Source organism: Pleurodeles waltl, chromosome 3_1 (assembly GCF_031143425.1).
Source record: "Pleurodeles waltl isolate 20211129_DDA chromosome 3_1, aPleWal1.hap1.20221129, whole genome shotgun sequence".
Lineage (NCBI taxonomy): Eukaryota > Metazoa > Chordata > Amphibia > Caudata > Salamandridae > Pleurodeles > Pleurodeles waltl.
Genome location: NC_090440.1, coordinates 1,643,008,143 through 1,643,028,382, shown reverse-complemented (window position 1 = coordinate 1,643,028,382; position 20,240 = coordinate 1,643,008,143).

Genomic DNA, 20,240 nt, shown 5'->3' with positions numbered 1-20,240 from the left:
TCTAGTTACAAGTTTCTTCTCCAGAAAGTGTCTGTGAGGTAGTGTAACTACCCAAAGAAGTGTCTGAGTTGGAAGGGTCAGAGGCCCTGTTTATATACCCAAATGTGCCTTTGAAGTGGGGGAGACTTCAAAGAGTGGCTTGGAAGTGCACCAGGTCCCCTTTTAGTTCAATCCTGTCTGCCAGGGTCCCAGTAGGGGGTGTGCCAGTCCTTTGTGTGAGAGCAGGCCCTCCACCCTCCCAGCCCAGGAAGACCAATTCAAAATGCAAATGTATGCAAGTGAGGCTGAGTATCCTGTGTTTGGGGTGTGTCTGAGTGAATGCACAAGGAGCTGTCAACTAAACCCAGCCAGACCTGGATTGTAAGGCACAGAAAGATTTAAGTGCAGATAAATGCTCACTTTCTAAAAGTGACATTTTTAAAATAGTAATATTAAATCCAACTTCACCAGTCAGTAGGATTTTATATCACCATTCTGGCCATACTAAATATGACCTTCCTACTCCTTTCAGATCAGCAGCTACCACTCAAACAATATATGAGGACAGCCCCAATGTTAGCCTATGAAGGGAGCAGGCCTCACAGCAGTGTTAAAACGAATTTGGGAGTTTTACACTACCAGGACATGTAAACTACATAGGTACATGTCCTGCCTTTTGCCTACACAGCACCCTGCCCTATGGGTTACCTAGGGCATACCTTAGGGGTGTCTTATATGTAGAAAAAGGGGAGTTTTAGGCTTGGCGAGTACTTTTAAATGCCAAGTCGAATTGGCAGAGAAACTGCACACACAGGCCTTGCAATGGCAGGCCTGAGAGAAGGTTAAGGGGCTACTTAAGTGGGTGGCACAACCAGTGCTGCAGACCCACTAGTAGCATTTAATTTACAGGCCCTGGGCACATTTAGTGAACACTACCAGGGATGTATAAGTAAACAATGTTACCATGTTTAAAGGGAGAGAGCATATGCACTTCAGCACAGGTTAGCAGTGGTAAAGTGCGCAGAGTCTAAAAACCAGCAAACATGAGGTCACAAAAAGGTAAGGAGGAAGGCAAAAAAAGTCTGGGGATAACCCTGCAAAATGGCCATTTCCAACAGGAGTTTTGGCTAGACACTTGCTTTTGTCATTCTGTGCACACAACATACAGTCCTTCACCACTGTTTCCACTTCACGATCTAACCCTGGCCACCAATTCAGTTCCCTAAGTCTAGATTTGGTTAGATTCCTTCCAAGGTGACCCTCACGAGCCAAGTTAATCATTTTCTCTCTTACTCCCACAGGTGGCACAACTTTCACTCTCCTAAATAACTCATCATTACGGAAATATAATTCTTCTTTCATAGTCCAATAGCCTCTTAAGAAATCAGGAATACTCCTAAAATCAGGCTAGCTTTTTACTACACAGTCTACCAATATTTTCCTGTCCTCCTCCTGTACTTTCGCCAATCTCCACTCAACTTCTGAAATAGCCTCTTCTCTTACTCATTTGACAGCACATCCAGAGTCAACCTCATCATCTCCTTCAATGGAAGCACGTGATAAAAAATCTGCTACACAATTCTTTACTTCAGGCAAATATTCCACCTGAAAATGTAATTCTGTCAATCCCTCTACCCACCTTTCTATCCTGGGGGTCAACTGTTCACACTTTCTTGAGGAGAAAATCTGGACAAGAGGTCTGTGATCTGTCTTGACCACAAAAGGCAAACCCCACAAGAAAAATTTTAAAGGGGTTGACTGCCCAGGAACAGGCCAGATCTTCCCTTCCAATTACTGAACAGTTCTGTTCCGTACCTTTGAGAGAACAAGAAGCAAAGGCAATCACTCTTTCTTCTCCCCCCATTATTTGAGACACAACTGCCCCTAAACCATTAATACTTGCATCAGTAGAGAGTATGGTTTTAGCAGAGGCATTGAAATGGCCTAAGGTGGGCATTTTGCTGATGCTGTTCTTGATAGCGGCAAAAGCTGAAGCACAATGATCCGTCCAAACAAATTAACTTCCTTTCTTCAAAAGGGACCTCAGAGGTTGCACCACACATGAGAAATTTGCAATTAATTTGGAATAATATTCAGCCAAACCTAAAAAAGACCTGACACCATCTTTATCCTTGGGTTTTGGAGCCTTGACCATAGACTCTACCAGTTCCAACCTAGGTCTAATACCTTTCCCAGGTATAGTATGCCCCAGGTAAGTGACGGCAGAGACTATAAACTTACAATTATCTTTCTTAACTGTTAGGCCAGATGAAGCTAACTTACTTAACACCCTTCTCAGAGTTTCATCATGATCAAGTAATGTCCTTCCATGAACAAGGATATCTTCCTGGAAAAATAATACAGCAGGTATTTCACCTGATATGTTTTTCATGATACGTTGGAAACAGGCAGCCGCTGAAGCTAAACCAAACGGCATCCTTAAAAACTGGTATGCTCCAAGAGAAGTTACAAAAGATGTTAAATGTCTAGATTCAGCCTGTACTGGTGATATGCAGAGGATAGACCAAGATCACTTTCGATCCTCCCAGACTGGCTAACTCTTCTGAGATGTTTAGTAAGGGTTAACGGTCTACCCATATATGTTTATTCAAGTCCCTAAGATCTACACACATGTTAATTTGTTGCCCACCCTCCTTGGGAGCCAATGCTACTGGTACCAACCACTCTGAAGATTCAATCTCCTGAATGATGCCCAAAGTCAACATTTTGTGTATTTCCTTTTCTAAATGTTCCATCATTAGTTTGGGAATTCTCCTCACTTTATGTACAGATGGAACAGCATTATTTTTTAGAATGATCTTGTGCTCAAAGTTCCTTAAACATCCCAAGGTGTCACTAAAAATATAGGGAAATTCCTTGAAAATATCTGAGTTGTTATCAATGTGGTTCACCACCATCACCTGACATGGAGATTTAGGGTCTAATATGATGCCCATGTCACGTTGATGGCGCCAACCCAACAGATTATCCCCTCGTTTAGCTACATATACTTTCCCAACAGTTTCTTTATTCAAGTATTGAATTTTCATAATCTTGTACCCTAGTACATTAATCTTAGTTCCCCCATAACTCACTGGGTTAATGTCAGGTTCTAATAACGGATCACAACTCTTACCAAATATCCTCTCCCAATTTTTGTCTCCTAACATGGTGTATGGAGACCCTGAATCAGCCAAAACAGTAATGACCTGATTGTCTATCTTGATGGAACATTCAGGCATAACAATCGGACTTTCATCGACTGTCTCAACATTCTCTGTTATCCGGTTATAATTAGTTTTAATATTAAACACCATCTTGTTCATGTTTTCTGACACCACGTCCACACTTAGGGGTTTGTCACCCTTGCAAACTCGTGCATAATGACCCCTTTTTCCACATTTCCTACATATGGAATTTCTCGCATAACAATTTAGGTAGTTAGCTGAGTGCCCTGGGTTACCACAACAAAAATACTTTGTTTTAACCTCCTTGCTGTCTTTTTCTTTGAAAGACATAGATGTTCTATTGTCAGCATCTACTTTGGATACAACGCTGAGGTGATGCGAATTCTTTATAACATCAGTGTGTGAACAACCTAGTGGATCATTGTCATTCATTTCTTTTAACCAAGAGTTTGTTCTCTCCATTCCTTCCACTATTACAATTGCCTCTCTTAAATCAGGACTTATCACCAAAGGTTTTTCCTGTATCCTTTTGCTGTTAGTACAACACACCAGCTGGTCCCTAATCAGGGAATCAGTGCTATCCCCAAAGTCACATGTGCGTGCTAAAGTACGTAGAGCCGCTATAAAATTACCAACATTTTCAGTTTTTCCTTGGGTCCTTGCAAAAAATGTGTGTCTTTCTAGAACCACATTCAATCTGGATTCTAAATGTTTGGCCAACATTGCCACAGACATATCGTATACATCCCTTGGTTCTCCATCTGCTACCCCCACAGGTATTGCTTCCAAACTGTTGTAAATGTTCCTGCCTTCTACTCCTAAGTTATGTAGAAGAATTCCTTGCTTCCTAACAGCTGAGAATTTTTCTCCTCCAATGGCTAGGAGATAGGAGTCAAATACGTTTTTCCAACGTTTCCTGGTAACACAGGTTCTCCTTTTTCCGACAAAAAAGCAGGTGGTTGAGACATATTATTTGCTGCCATATTTTTCTGCAAAGATCTTCACTTCAAAAATGTATATGTACAGCAAATTAAGTCCAATTATTGATGACTCTTATTTTATTTATATATTTTCCTTTTTTCTTTTTTTTTTAATCAAAACTTATATAAAGTCATCTGAAAAAGTGAGATTCACAGCATTCCATTCATGAGGTAATCCTTAAAATCTTCAAGATCTTTCAGAGCGTGAGGAAAATGTAATTTCCATATCCAAAATGGTGGCCCAACTGGAGATCATTGAGCGTCAGGAAGATCTGTGTACTATTCATCAGAAATGATGTTCACAACAGCGTGCGATATGGCCAGTGAACAATCAAGAAGCAGACGCGTACGGCAGAGAAGAGCGTGTAACCAACGGTGCACTAGTACAGGAGAAACACGTTATTGAAGTTGTTTTTTCTCCCTTTTACCACATAAATATCCCAATTCAAGCAGGGTCATTCATGTAGATGTTCACTTCAACATACGCAAACATACGCAACAACATAATTCGCTGTGAAAACATGCTAAGCCGGCTGAGAAGCGCGAAGGAATTGACACTTCAATTAGATCAGTGGGGTCCTTGATATAAATAGACTCACAGCGGCATGGTCTGAAGAACTCCGATGAGTGCAGCTACAGTCCCAACTCCTTACTAGGAGACCGTAGTAATCTGAAGAAATTCAAAACGCGGGTAAATGTCAGGAAAGGTTGGTGTCTTCGTCTGTTTCCTCCCAGGCAAGTCATCGCCAGTGTTGTAAAGCAGAATCCTCCATGATCAAGTACTAGGAAAGGGTTTATTGGAGAGACACCAACCGGAGGACGCAGCCTCCATCAAGCATCAACAACTGACACAATACAGAACCCTGGGTTACCAGAGTTCTAAGTTACATCATAGGGTTCTATTGCCATAACATTAAAAGTAGAATGTAACAAGAGTCCAGCAGACGCAACAGTATATTGCTTTAAAAAATCTGACATCGTGGAAAAAAGTTACAGAGTAAAACGTGGAGAAAAATGGCTGTTTTTTTCACCTCAATTTCAAAACTTTTTTATTTCAGCTGTTATTTTTTGTAGAAAAACCTTGTAGGATCTACACAACTGACCCCTTGCTGAATTCAGAAATTGTGTCTTCTTTTCAGAAATGTTTAGCTTTCTGGGATCCAGCATTGGTTTCACACCCATTTCTGTCACTAATTGCAAGGCTAAAAGCACAAAATATAGTAAAAAATGGGGCATGCCCCAGTAAAATGCCAAAATTGTGTTGAAAAATGTGTTTTTTTTATTCAAGTCTGCCTGTTCCTCAAAGCTGGGAGGATGGTGATTGTAGCACCACATACCCTTTGTTGGTGCCATTTTCAGGGAAGGAACCACAGGGAAGGAACCACAAGCCTTCTTCTGCAGCCCTTTTCCCCCATTTTTAGCCAAAAAACTAACTTTTTGATGTATTGTGCCTAATTTCTTGATCTCCTCCCGGGGAACCCACAAACTCTGGGTACCTCTTGAATCCCTAGGATGTTGGGAAAAAATGATGCACATTTGGCATCAGTAGCTTATGTGGACAAAAAGTTATGAGGGCCTAAGCGCGAACTGCCCCAAATAGCCAAAAAAGAGGCCTGGCTCCTGAGGGGGAAAAGGCCTGGCAGCGAAGGGGTTAAAGACAATGAAGCAAATATAATATTCTTTCCACCCTTCCATTTGGTGTAGGTTTGTCTTTAAGTACACTAGTTTTGTATTTTCATGAGAAGTAGTTTCCCACTGTTTATCAATACATTTTTATGGAAACCTTTCCACTGTCCCATGATTCTTCCTTTACCAGGTGTCTTCTAGCTTCCCTTGGTTTCTGCTGGTACCGTTGGAACTTCCTCTTCTTCTTGTTTCCAGTTCATTGCATGGCAATCTAAATTGAGACCTTCCAGCTTCATCTATGTTTAGTCTCCTTGTCCCTGTTCCTGCACTGCTTGGCAACAAGATAGGCATTTACTGAGATGATACTTTTGATGACATCATAATACGAGTGTTTGTTCATCTCCTATTGCTTCAGCTAGGACATAATTAAAGAGATATTGGCATGATTTACTCATTGTTTTTAATAATATTTCAGATTTCCTCCTCATTAAAACTGGGAAACCCCCAATGAGCCTACAAAGGATTGCCACCCTTTTACCCAGGACCAGGAGTTCTGGTACACCAGGAACACCATAGTCACTCACTGAGGACTTGTGCTCATCTCTGTGAGTTTCCATTTTAAGGATCTTCATTGTGTCTCTATGTGGGCTGTCTCTCACTTGGGTAGTTGGTTGGTTTGCATGAACTGATAAAAGAAGACGTAGAAGAAGCAGAAAGGTGTTGCCAGGCTGGGTAAGGCTGTGGTTCACACACAATATGCTTCCTGGCGCTGCACATGTAGAGAACCTCTCTGAGTCAGACCATAAGGCCTGCTTCTCCTATTGGTTGTTGTTCTGTGCCATGTCTGTATTTAAACCCTTGGGAACCGTGAAGGGTATGCAGATGAACCAACGATGTTTATCAAAGCCAATAGGCAGTGGCTTATTTATTTTGAAAACCTTCTGTCAAAGCTAACAAGTGTAGGCCTGATTATTTTGTTAAAGCTGTATTGACTGCGTGTTGTTTCTCCACTTCAATTTATATTTTCATGTGTAGTACTTAGCCTTAGGTAGAATAGAGTACTATTTTATTTCAAAGTTTAAAAGATAGCGTGACTTGTGTTGTTGAGTGCTGCTGTTGTCTGTACTAAGTTCTGATTTTCTAGAACACATCTCCCTGAATAAGTCTGAGACAGCTCTTACTTTGTATGTTGAGGTTCAAGGTTGAAAAAGATATGTGGTGCTCAGTGTTGAGTCCAGCAGTAAGTCGCTTCCACGACCTTAGAGGTTAAGAAAAGTTCCAACTAACACAATTGTAGCCTAGTAACCAAGACAGCCCTGAGGCCCCGAACCAGGTCACACTGTTTGTCTGACACAAAACATTACATAGACGACAGGTAGAAGCCCGTACAACTGAGGAGCAGCGTCTGTCCGGCACATGTACCCCGAATGAAAAACATCCATACGAAACAAATATACTCAGAGAAATAATACAAGTTTTAATTACTGTGATGTTGAATGAAGCCCATCACTGTCCCCAAGCCACTTAGCAGTCCATCAAAATGTCTGTGCCAGAAAGCGAAATACCATCAGAGATGGTGTTACTTAGTGCCAGGAGACTACCAGCATTTGTCAGAGAGTGTCCAGTGTATGTCTGAGTGCTGTTCTCCTATCCAAATATATGCTAATTATGATACATTATTTGTCAAGCATCGCCATGTGTGGCTAATGATAGGTTGTGATCTGCTTCATTACCAGGAGTATCTCTCAAATATGCAGGAGCTGTTCACTGTAACAGGAGGTTTCTCCGTGTTACAGTGAGCAGCTTCGTTTGCTCCGGGTCCTAAGAGTGGTGTGTGTTTGGCATTACCATCAGGTTACTCATCTATCAGTAAGTTAGTCATCAAATTACAGGTGTTGTGATGACGGAGCTGTGTACATTGCCACCATATGTAAACATGCATTGTTATTGCCATATCCACTTTCCACGCACTGCACCTGTTTGTAGGGCGGACATAGCAATGCAAGTTTGCACTTTGCCCTACAAGCCAGTCACCCCATTGCCCACATTGTCGAACAATGTATGGTATCTGTGATATGCCAATAGTCACACTGTAACACACTAAGCAGTAGGTCTACTACCATGTTCCACCTTGCTATTGTGCACAAGAGCAGACTGCCATGTTCTCCACATCAAAGACATTTTAAGCAAAATAGTCATGCCAGTTATCATACCGCCATTGCATGAAAAAAGCATTACTTAGCCGTTCACGCAATAGGGACCTCATTACGACTTTGGCAGTGATTTCACAGAACGCCAAAGCTGCTGCAGGCAAAAGACCACCATTAATCGTAATCAAGCCGGCGGCAATGTTGTGGTGCTTTGGGTGCGACAGCACCCGTCGCGCATTTCACTACCCATAATTTGGGCAGTGCTGTCCATGGGGGCCCCTGCACTTCCCAGGCCCAGTGCATGGGCAGTGCAGGGGACCCCATGGTGCCCCCAACGTCCCCTTTCCGCCAGCCTCTGCATGACAGTCAGACCGCCATGCAAAGGCTGGCGGAACCGGGACTTGTAATCTCCAGGGCAGCGCTGCTTGCAGCACTGCCCTGGGAGATTGTGACTGCTGAGACCAACAGGCTGTCGACAGGCGGGAACCTGGAGGTGCCGGTGGTCGGACCATGGCACATCTGCCACGGTCATAATAAGGCGGTCGGACCGCCCTATCTGCGACGGTTCGACCGCCAACACAAGTGTGGCGGTCTTGAGACTGCCACACTCGTAATGAGGACCTAGGTCTGCATATAAAGTGCCCTGGCACACCATGCTGCCTCCTCGCCTCAATAAGGGCAGGCGAACTGCTCTTGCTCCCTTCACTCTGCCTTCTCAGTGCCACCAAGGCCAGGAATTGTAAGCGATCTCTCTGTCCACCCCTGTGCTTCTGCACCTGTGGATTCGGAAACTTTTAAACACTCAGATCTGGAACCTTTGCGCATTTTCCTCACCTCCCAAAGAGGAAATTGTGGATCCTGTAGGGATGCCATTGAGAATGGGGCAACTGGTTGAGGTCATGTGCACTCCCATTCAAGGTAAGTGGATGGGCCTAGCATGTGCCCATCTGTCATCATACCAGAGAGTCTCACCCCAGGGGAGGAAGGCAGTGGGGACTCGGGAGGAGGATGGCACTTGATGACTGTGTTGTTGTAGGCTGATGTCAAGCATAGCATTTGCAAGATGAGAATAAACATCACTCGTGACACCAGTGCAACCTTCTCGTGCTTCATTTGCATATGAATAGCATAAGTACGGCATGCAATCCAAAAGGGTTGTAACATAACGAGCATTGCCAATGCTAATAGGCCTGTCTTATAAATGAACGTGTCTTTTCTGTCATTTATAGTTTTAGGCACCAAATAGGTCATTAGCACGCTCTCTGCCATTCATCTTTGAACTCAGACATCCATTCATCTATCGACTGACTCCTTCTTGTAAATACCTACCTTCACAACCACAATAAAACCCAAACTCAACACCATAAACAAGACAAATTAAAAGAATAAAAGTGGAAAAAAGAAAACAAACTGACACCTAAACATGGCACGCACATGCTAACATAGTAGCTGATTTCTGTCTTGCAATTGGATTGTATACAGGGTATCATTGTTTTGAAGTTCCTGAATGGCCGCCATGTTCAGAACAAAAGTGTTGGCCATCTTGGAATGGTAAAACAATGATAAATTATAACAATACCATTTCATAATGGTTGCCAGGTTTAGAGGAAAAGGGCGGCTGGGATGCACCTCATGGCAGATTAAAAGAGCAGCAAGCAGGCAGGCCATTAGCACTGCCTCAGTAAATGTGGTAAGCTCTAGAAAAAAAAAAAGAGAAGGAAAGGAATCTACAAAAGTGGAAGCCAGGAAACTAAAGTACTGCCCTCCAGCTCTGGAACTGTAGCTCAATCATTTTCAGGTGGGTGTGCAAAGGTGCTCAGACAAATGTCACAAAAAGAGAGTACTAATGGCTGAAGCATGCTTTACTTCATTTTATATGCTATCATGGGTGTAAGCCGAGTGTAAATGACGCTCATTCAAAAATAAAAAGTATAAAAAAAGAAAACATGCCACTTCTTTAAATGGGCAGACGTGTGCCTGCAATACATAATGTAACTTTATAACTAGATAATAGTCATATACATTATGACAGAACATTGTGATGCTTCCTGGCAGGGGGCGTGTACTTATAACAGGTATAGAAACCCTTTTTAATTCTAATGCATGTTATAGGAAAAATATTGCTATCTGGTCAAAGAAAAAGTACTACTGGCTTTGAATTACTGTAGCTTGAACACTTCAAAAATACGAGGACGACTAAAAAATTAAAAAAGATAAAGAATGGAAAGAAAAAGGACTTTGCAGAGTAAAATATTGGTCCATGGCCCTGAAGTCTACTAGGTAGATGTGCATACACAATGAGAAAAAAAATTAATGAATTCTGTCACTCACAATGCAAGAGAGCCAGTGGGCCGAGTAGCCTCGCCCATTCCCTCATGCTGTGTGCTGTGGTGGGCGGAAGCAATAATGGCCATTGCCTCATGCTTTATGCTGTGTCGGGCGGAGCAAAAGTGATTGGCAGTTGAATGAACCAGTAGATAAAGAGAGAAATCTCAAAACCGCTCTGTATTTGTATAATGTATGCGTGTTTTATTTTTATTTATTTTTAATTACATGACACTGGAGACCAGGTAAAGCTGTTTCCATGCCAAATGTAAAATCACAACAGTAGAAAAACTTGAGGAAGTAAATCTGAGGAACACTAGGGCCCAGATTTGCAACCCTGTCACACAGCGCCTCGCAGCACCCAAAGTTGCTGCATAACCAGAAGAGAGGTGGAAAGTGCCATACTTAAGAGAGATATGGCACTCTTCTCCCCTCTCAGCACTGGTGCACAATCAGGCAGCCGAACGCCACACACACGCCTTTGCACCATAATGCAGAGGTGTCTGTGTCAGTCGAGCATAGGTTTTGTACTGGAAGGTTGCCCTTCCAGTACATAATACTACGCCTAGACAAACTAACTTTTCCTACTTTGTATGTGTGCTGTAGGGTGCAGCACACGTGCAAAGTCGGAAATCAAAAGAGAAATAAAAGTATTTGTCCTTTCAATACCTGCTTCAAAGAGGTGTTATTTCTAGAGCAAAACCCTGTCTTCTATTTCTAGTAGACCGGACTTTATGCCAAACAGCATGGGTGGTTGCATGGGAACGCCCATATAACGCCCCTCCGATGGAGAGTAACATATAGCAGGACTTTGTGCTGATTTGTGTTACTTTTAGGCAACTTACTAGCACCAAACAAGTTTTGCGTTGCCACGTAAATCCAACAAAAAACATTTCGCGCAGGTCTGCATCACTTTTGTGACGCCAACCTAGAGCGAAAAGTTTGTAAATCGGGCCCTAGATGTATGTGGTAGTGATATCTTACATTATTGAGTTTAATTGCTGCGTCCTGTGGTCTGTCAGCTTACATTATGATTCTTTGCAAAGTGCTGGTGCATCCTGGGCAGCTCTTCGTAGCCCTGCTGGGGCGATGCTGGGAGAAGGTACGTGTGTAACCAAGGAAGGGGGCAGAGAGGAAAGTGCATTAGCAGTGCAGGCAGGCAGAATGTTCTGGATGATGTGTATGTAACTGCTTGATGCTCGCATGAAGAAAGGTGGCGAACTGCGGTGACGAAGATGAAGGTAATTGGTTAAACGGGAGAGTTGGCGGAAGACGCACTCAAAGATGGCTGGTGGGGGAGAGGGTCTGCCAGGAGAAAGTAGAGGGCAGTTACACGGAGCTAATGTTGTTGAATACGCTGAACCTAACAAGCAGTGGCAAAGCTAATCGCCCTTGTTGTATTTTGAGACCTTCCTAAAACATAAAGAGGCTGCTGCACTGGCAAAAAAGATTACTTTCTGTATAGAATGCATATATTACACAAACATGTATGCCCAATGGTCTGATGTTCTTTTAAGATGCAAAATAATACGAGATGCATTATAACAGCAAGTACCCCATAGGAGGTGGAATAATACACCAAATAGTCAATAGCGTGTGGTGTGAGAGAACAGCACATTTCTGGGTGGAGCCAAAACTATCTCTATGTATAAGTTAAACAACGGGTAACAACAGCCGAGCGTACAGCTGTGCTGTCAAGCCAGACATACAATGTTCCCATACACCCGTGTCTTTGTTAGTGTCTGACCGATGCAGCATTCTCTTCAAATCCACCGGGCAAGCATAGTTTACAAATACAGGAAAGCCTTCCGGGAGTGGCCCACCGGTGTGGGTTGGACTCCACCCTATTTGTTTTCTGGCACATTTTTATTACACTAACAGTGAATAAAAGGCTATTCACTATTAGTGCAGTAAAAATGCTGACCTTCGCTGTGAGTCGGGGTCAAGTAGCCTGAGGCAGCTAGTGACATCTGTCTGAGCCATTAGATAGATTGTTCAGGGTTAGCAAATTTCCAGCTGTGGCCTCAGGGACCACAGACCTAAGAAAGGGGGTGAAAAAGCAAGCAGTTGAAACCTGGGACATTCAAATACGCAGGTTTCAGTTTCCTCCTTCATCCGTGTGGTTGCTCCTATGGTCACTGGAGTACCAGGAGTTGGAATAGGGCCTGCACATGCAGTTGAGGTAAGTTGATAAATATATTTCAAATATATGTTATGTGTGTGGGTGAGAGAGAGAGTGTGTGTGTGTGTGTGTGAGAAACAGAGAACATCTGTATGTGAGAGACAGTGTGTGTGTGTGTGAGAGAGTGAGAGAGAGAGCATTTGTATGTGTGTGTGTTTTGTGTATGTAGGACCATGTGTGAGCATCTGAGAGTGAAAGTACGAGTGACATAGGGAGTGAGGATGAATGAGTGTGAATAAATGAGTAAGAATGCACTGTATTGCTTGTGAGTCTGTCATTGGCCCAGAGGCACCCTGGACAAAATGCTGGCTCTAACTACTGAAGGCAAATCTTAGCATTACGAGCACCCGTGACCAATACACTGGCATGGCAGAAGTACTACTTGGCATATCAGACACCTACAACAAAATGCTGGTGTTGGTATACTGGAGGTAATTCTTTGCAAAATGCTGTCACTGAGATACCAGGGGAAAATCCTGGCAATGGGGCTTCTATGACAAAATGCTGGTGCTGGTACCTGGGAAGTAATTCTTGGCATAAAAAGGACAACTATGGCATATGAAAAAGGAGCAACCATGACAAAATACTTGCCCTGACATACTAGCAGTAATTTTTGATACTAGGGTCACATATGGAATTTGGATGGCAGCAATGGAAAACTTCGACCACTAGCATATTGTATGTAAATTTAGCCATAAAGAGGCACACATTCCAAATGGCATAATGGAGGTACCTTTGGCATATGGGGGCACCCAGTAGAGAAAAGAAATTGGTGTTGGCCTGCTGGAGGAGATTATTATGTGAGTTACTGGTGGCAAAACTTTGGCATAGGGTCACTGGAGGTAATCCATTATGGAGAATAACTATGGCATATAGTGGGGGGGCAACCATGGCAAAATGATGGCCTTGATATACTATACTAGCGGTAATTTCTGACATAAAGGTCACCCGTGATATATAGATGGCATCAATAGGGAAATTCTGACACTTGTGTATTACATATAATTTTTTACGTAAGGGGCACCCATGAAAAAGTGCTGGCACCAGCACAGGGGGTTAGCTTTTGATATATGTAGACACCCTAAGCACATTTTCAAAAAATGGGCTCAACTCCTGGAGAGTGGCTGGTTTCGTTGGCTTGGCACACCATGAAAGGACTTGCATATTCAGTGAGTTCCAGTGCTTAATCTATCAGTTAATAAGTGCCTTGGCCCAAACTGTTGCTCACAAGCTGCTGTTGGTACTGCTGAAGGTCATCCCTCACTAGACACTCTCTGCCCCTCTGTCTCACTCCTGCACATTCTTTTTCCTCCATGTTTTCTTCTTTTGTCACTGTTTTTCTTTTCCTCTCTCTTTCTCTCTTTTGTGTTTTTTTTCTATCCCTCTCTCGTTCTTGATACAAATAAGACTAAAATAAGTGTTGGTGACCAAAAATTAGTTTCAATGCCCCCACCTGCAAATTAAGCACTGGTGAGCACCCTTTAAGAACCTAAGGTGTTTTAGCAAATGTGTGAAGTTGTGCTTAAAAATACACTATCTGACTCCATTTATTTCAAACTGTTCTTGGGGAAAGGACACCCTGACTCTCCCTCACAGAAGTCGGACTTGCTTGTTTTGTTTGATTGCTAAAACTCGAAACAAGAATAAAGTGGAGCCAGCCAGTCAGTCAGTCAAATTTCTTTATTCGGCAAATTGCCATAAAAGTACAAATCCATTTTATACAGAATTAAAAATAGTTAAAATACAGTGCAAGATATATGGGAAGTGAATAACAGGATTTTTTGTAAACATGTCCGAAGTGCAAAACTAATTGGGTTTACGTGTGTCTGCAAATTCATATTGATTCCTAATAGTAGTAGCAAAACTAGCAGAATTTTTAAACCCGCTATAAATATACAAAAGATAAAAATATACAATAAATTACATATGTCAAGGATCACAAATTCAGTTTAAAATCATATCCATTTCCAGATTGAACTAACATACGACTGCTTCAACCAGTTCATATTGTTTCCTGAAAGCGATAGCAGATCTAATAAAATTTAATACAGAAAAACAAATGTGAATTGTTGACAGTTTTTTAACATAAATCAGTGCATCCTTGTGGAGTATGATTTTTAGTTTGCGTAGAAGGGACAGTGTAAAAGCATGTCTAGGGACAGTATATAATGAACAAAATAGGCAAAAGTGACATGTGGTCTGCTTAGAATTAGCATCACAGGGGCAATTTGGGAGCACTTTTTGTCAGGTACATTGCTTACGGAAGGCCATTCTAAAATGTATCAGATTTAATCTAAATAAGGAAAGGAGGAAGTGCGATAATGAGCTTGAGAACCAAGTTAGATAAGGTTCCATAGTAACCATGGTTGAAATCTGGGCGTAGGGGTCAAAGGTTTTCAAATTCAGGGTCCCGTGAAGTCTAAGGTTCGAAATGTACTCAGTATGCCGTTTTTTCACCAGTTCCTTTGCATTTGTAGGCAAGGACGCTGGATGGGTGAACATATTCTCCAGCCCTAAGTTTCGAAAAGAGGTTTGCAAAAATGAAAGCCACGGAATTCTATTTGGTTTGGCCAATTGTATACAGTTGTTCATACAATCTTGTACCAAACTAGTCACAGGGTTAGTCCAGGATCTAAGCCACATCAAAAGTGGGGCAACACCAATCAAGTCCTCTATATGCCGTAAGCCCAATTCCTCATGGCAGATGATATTTGCTATGTTCTTGGGTAAGAGCAATAATCTATGAGCAAATTTGTTCTCGACACATTGAAGAAGGTCTACTTTGGTATAACCCCACAGACCTGCCCCATGAGTGGCTGCTGATACACATTTTGAATTATAAAGCATAACGATCTGGTGTACTGGTCTGTGGCCTAATTTGTGAGCAAAGCTAAATATTGCTTCCATACTTCTCACCATTTGTTGGGTCTTGATTTTAAGATGGAGATTCCATGACATGGAAGAACTTATATGCAAGCCTAAATAACAAAAGTTTCTTACTTTGTTAATGGTATTTCTTCCCAAGATAAATCGTTTAGACCTTGTATTTCGAGGGCCACAGGTCATGGCATACGTCTTTGTAAAATGTACTTTCAAATCTAGGTCCTGCATAAAAATTTAAAAAGTTCCAACAAGCCTTGGAGACCATTGGCAGTACGGCAATTAAAACCGCATCATCAGCGTACAATGAAACTGGGAGCTGTCTCTGTCCCATCCTAGGAAAATCCTTTCCATTTTTTTACTAAGAAGCCATAAAGCCCATTAATATAAGCAGTAGAATCTATGAGGGAAATTGGCCTATAACAAGTTGGATCTTGTCTGTTACCCTTTTTAAAGATATGGATAATTATGGCCGATTTCCATGAGGAAGGAATATTACTCTTTATTACACTTCTTAGGACTTTTGTAACTAGGGGGTCCCAGAGATCTGGCACAGATTTGAAAAGATCAACAGGAACCCCATCCAGACCGGGTGCCATCCCTGATCTCGAACGGTTGATTGCTGTAATGACATCATGATACTCAAAAGATATATCTATTATATTAAAATTTGATTCTACGGATTTCTGGTTAATACTATCATCCCCCTGCAGTTGTAAATCGCTTCCAGGCTGGAAGACCCTCGAAAAGTGATTCACCCAAACGGCTTCTGGGATCAGGCAATCATCCTCTTTATTGTCATATTCAGAGAAATATGGGTGGTTTACCACCCTCCAAAATGTTGATGTGTTCTTCAATTCAATAGCTGCTAAAAGCTCTTCCCATGCTTTAGTTCTGATTTCCGTTTTTCTCTCTCACAATGTTGCCTTATACTGTCCCCTTGTCAGTTTACCTAGATCACGGGAAAAGGGAATAGATCTAAGAGTTTTTTAAAGTTTTTTATGAGCAGCTGTACATGCGGAGTTAAACCATCATTGAACCTCTGGACCCCGAGGAATCCTGTCACTCACCAATGCCTCAAAAATGGCATAGCTTAAATGTTCAAATTCCTGTACCAAGCGGTCGTGAGTTGGTTGCTGCGACAGGCGCAAATTGATGGAATCTAGCTTTTGTTCAATAATTTTCCGATTAAATATCTTTGGATCTACGCTTTCCCATTTCATACGTAAACCAAAATCTTTATTAAATACAAATTTTCCTCTAGGTTCTCTATTCATTGTGATTGGTTTGGTGTTATAAGCTAGATTAATACATAGGAGATTGTGATCACTAGCTCAGTATTATCTTAAAATCAAGAATTAAATGAAAATCTGAAGACCTAATAAAAATGAAAAAATAATACTCCCTTTAAAATTCCCAGTAAATGTGGGTATTTTTTGGATATTTGCGGGAGCTTTCTCCCTTTCATATACAAGGTCAAACTTATAAATGAAAGAGTTTAGAACTTCACCTTGGTTTGTATGAATAAAGTGAGTTAACATCTCTCTACCCTCAATGGAGGTACTACACATGTGTGAAGCTTACTGATTGCATAGGGACATATTAAAATCTCCTACCCATATCATGATTAACTCATTAACCTGGAGCTTATAAAGAATCAAGAAAATCTGTTACCTCCTCAAGGCTTCCCTTCAGGAGACCACGTGGAATATTATTATAAAAATGTATTAATAAAAAGCCCTTACTCCCCTCAATCAACAGTAGGACAACCATAAAATAGGATGAAGACCAGATTAAGGTTGCCTCCATTTTAGGGAGTTGTAATGAGACGAGGACCAAAAGACCCCCCACTTGCCCTTCCTGCTATGGAGGGTATTGCTGGTTGATATACAGATATGTAGCCATCCAGTAGAAAAGGGTCCCTTGACCAGGTCTCCTGCAAACAGATAATATCATATGTAGATATCAATTTCAGACAGTCTGGATTTTTTACCTTAGGCCGAAGGCCCGCAATATTCCTACTAATTAATGTTAAAGGTTTAGAGCCTAACCCTGATACCATTTCTTCCCCAGTGATAGCAGCTACCAAAACAGGGGGAATACCTGTCTTATCAGGCCCTTTCTCTAATAAGGGTATGTCATGCTGTTCTCCTTCCATTGCCCCCTCCAGGACGACTCTCGTAAGCCTGCCCATATCTGCAAGTCAATCGTTCTCGTCTAGAGAAATAAAGTCCTGGCAACGATTGATGGTGGGAATATTTGTGCGGACTTGTGACATAACCGACCCTGTATTAAGATCACACTGAGCTACTGTAGGACAAACAAGAGAGATGGTTGGGTCATAAAAGTGGCTTAATGGGTAGATTTGAATCATTTCTTTGGTCCTGGCACAGTAGTCCAGGTCAGCCAGCAAGTGCTTGACTAGGCAGGGGTTAGCAAAATTAATCACAACACAGTCACCCTCATATACTTTCTTTGATGAGCCAACCCATTTCCTTCTATGTGCCATAAGAATCTTATTATTTAAATCTGCTTGATATCTAGATTTAGTCCTCAGCCAATGAGCAAATTTTCTCATTAATGCTTGGGTGTCTTCATTATGGTGGGGATCCGATGGAGGCACATTTAATAGAACCAAAACATATGGCATCCAGTCAGGTGTTAGTTGCAATGTCTCTTCTCTGGTATTAATGGGGTTAGTAAAAAGGGAGGTTGGGCGCCCTGAGTTAGCTCCCTTTCGAGACTCCAGGCAAGGCTTTGGCTCCATATGTAAGGGTCCAAGCCCAGCTGAGAGTTGAACCAGGAATGGGCCATTTTCATTGGATGGAGGATTATGTGATACTTTTCCATTTTTATGCACTGCCTCTTGATTGTGGGGCTTACCAGGATTAGGTGGTCCTGTAACTGTTTGAGATATCATACCTATCATATTAGTATGGAAATGGTCCAGTCTTTTAGTTATCAGATTAATAAGTTTCTCCTCCAAAGCTGCGCAAAATGGTTTGAGTATAGAGTCAATTATATAAATAGGATCATCCAAAAGAGCTCCCTTCTCTCTGCAATCACTAGTCGTATCAGGGGCTGCTGACTGTCTAACGGATTTTCCCAAGTGTGTACAATTTTCCTCTTGGTCCCCGGGTCTCGCTTTGTGAATTTAAGCCATCCTCCCACTTTTCTCTTTTTCGGAGGTGGAGAGACCGCCAAGGAGCAATCTATATTTAGTTCTTTTAGTTCACTTGGGACTTGCGTATGAGAAGCACCTGCTCCAGGCTGTAAAATATTGGGGTTGGGGGCTTTCAGGGATACCTGATCCCCTTGCATGGGCTTAACAAAAACAGTAGGCTCCAGGGTTGGTCTCTGAGTAGATTTTTGGACGGCCCCAATTTTTTCCTCTACTTGCCCTAGTTCGGACTCTATGGCCCCTATTACAGATGATAAATAGCTAGTGATTGTTGATTGGGCTAAAGGGCCCTGGCCACCCTCCCCCTTTTGTATATTGATTTTCCTTATTCCCATTATGGTCGATAGTTCACACACCCTGAGGGTTCTACATGTAACAGGGCGGATGCCCCCTTCTCTAAAACAGGAGGGTGGGAAAGGGGCGCCGCCCAGGCGCTGCAGAAATACAGGGGTCGTCAGAAATCTGCCCAATATCTGCCAAATACCAGACTCCTCCTCCGTACCACTTGTTTCTACCTCTGGCTTAGGGTCCTTCTCCACCATTTCTGCTTACCTCGAATTTCCCCGCTATACCAGTTCTCAGGGGGGTGGCCCAGCCCAGCCTCTTCCGGTCACTGACGGGCAAAGGACGCTGTGTGGGGAGTCCTGATGCGCTTTCAAGCGCTCGTGGTGCCTGGCTCTGCCCCCTTGATACGGCAGAGTTTTCTGGGACTAGGAGTCCCCCAACAGAGCAGCGTGTTTCCCGCTACGCGGGGAGTCCTGATGCGCTTCCAAGCGCTCGTGGTGCCTGGCTCCGCCCCTCGATCCGGCAGAGTTTTCTGGGACTAGGAGTCCCCCAACAGAGCAGCATCTTTCCTGCTACGCGGGGAGTCCTGATGTGCTTTCAAGCGCTTGTGGAGCCTGGCTCCGCCCCCTTGATCTGGCAGAGTTTTCTGGGACTAGGAGTCCCCCAACAGAGCAGCGTCTTTCAAAGGTCACCAGCTGCCACTGAAAGCTTTGCTACAAGCATTTACCTGGAAGTGCCTTTCTTAACCAGGTGCCTGCACACTTACTTTTTAACACTAAACATGAACAAGAGACTTTATGTAATGTATGTTATGTCTATTTGTATAGTGCAAAATTCACCCGTGACAATGTCCTGAAGAGAGTAAAGTTGTGGCTGGTACTGAATTATCTGCATGGTATTTAGTGGCTTTCACCATGGTGACATACGCGGTACTTCCTGGTGCACTGGGAGCTGACAGTAACCTTTGAAAATATTCACTAACCCCTTTTGGGGCGTAATGTGCCCCTAAAACCTTGGAGAGAAGAAGCTGTTGTGTTCTCCTCACAATGATGTTTTTCTATTTAACCAAAAAAAATGAGGTCAAACTGTTTATTTTACATGAATATTTTACAAATTGAGAGTGATTGAATGTACACGTAGTTCTGACGAGAACCTTAAAAAAGTATCCCAATACGTCAGAATCTGACACGGTACTTGACAATAATGATTAAGAGGTGTACGTAGGTAGCGCTCTTCACTTGTCTCTGGGCGCTAACTGGAAGAGTTAATTATTACTCAACGATCCTCACTTACTCGAGCTCACAAGGATCAAAGGCAGAATGGTCCAGCGGGATTCACGCGTATGAGGTTCAAATTAAAGGAGACCTCTGCATGTGATGCATTAGTCCACTGAGCTATCTAGCGCTTAGGATCAGTGTGTTTCCTTAGCCCAAATAGTATATATACCTTTGGGATAATTCTGGA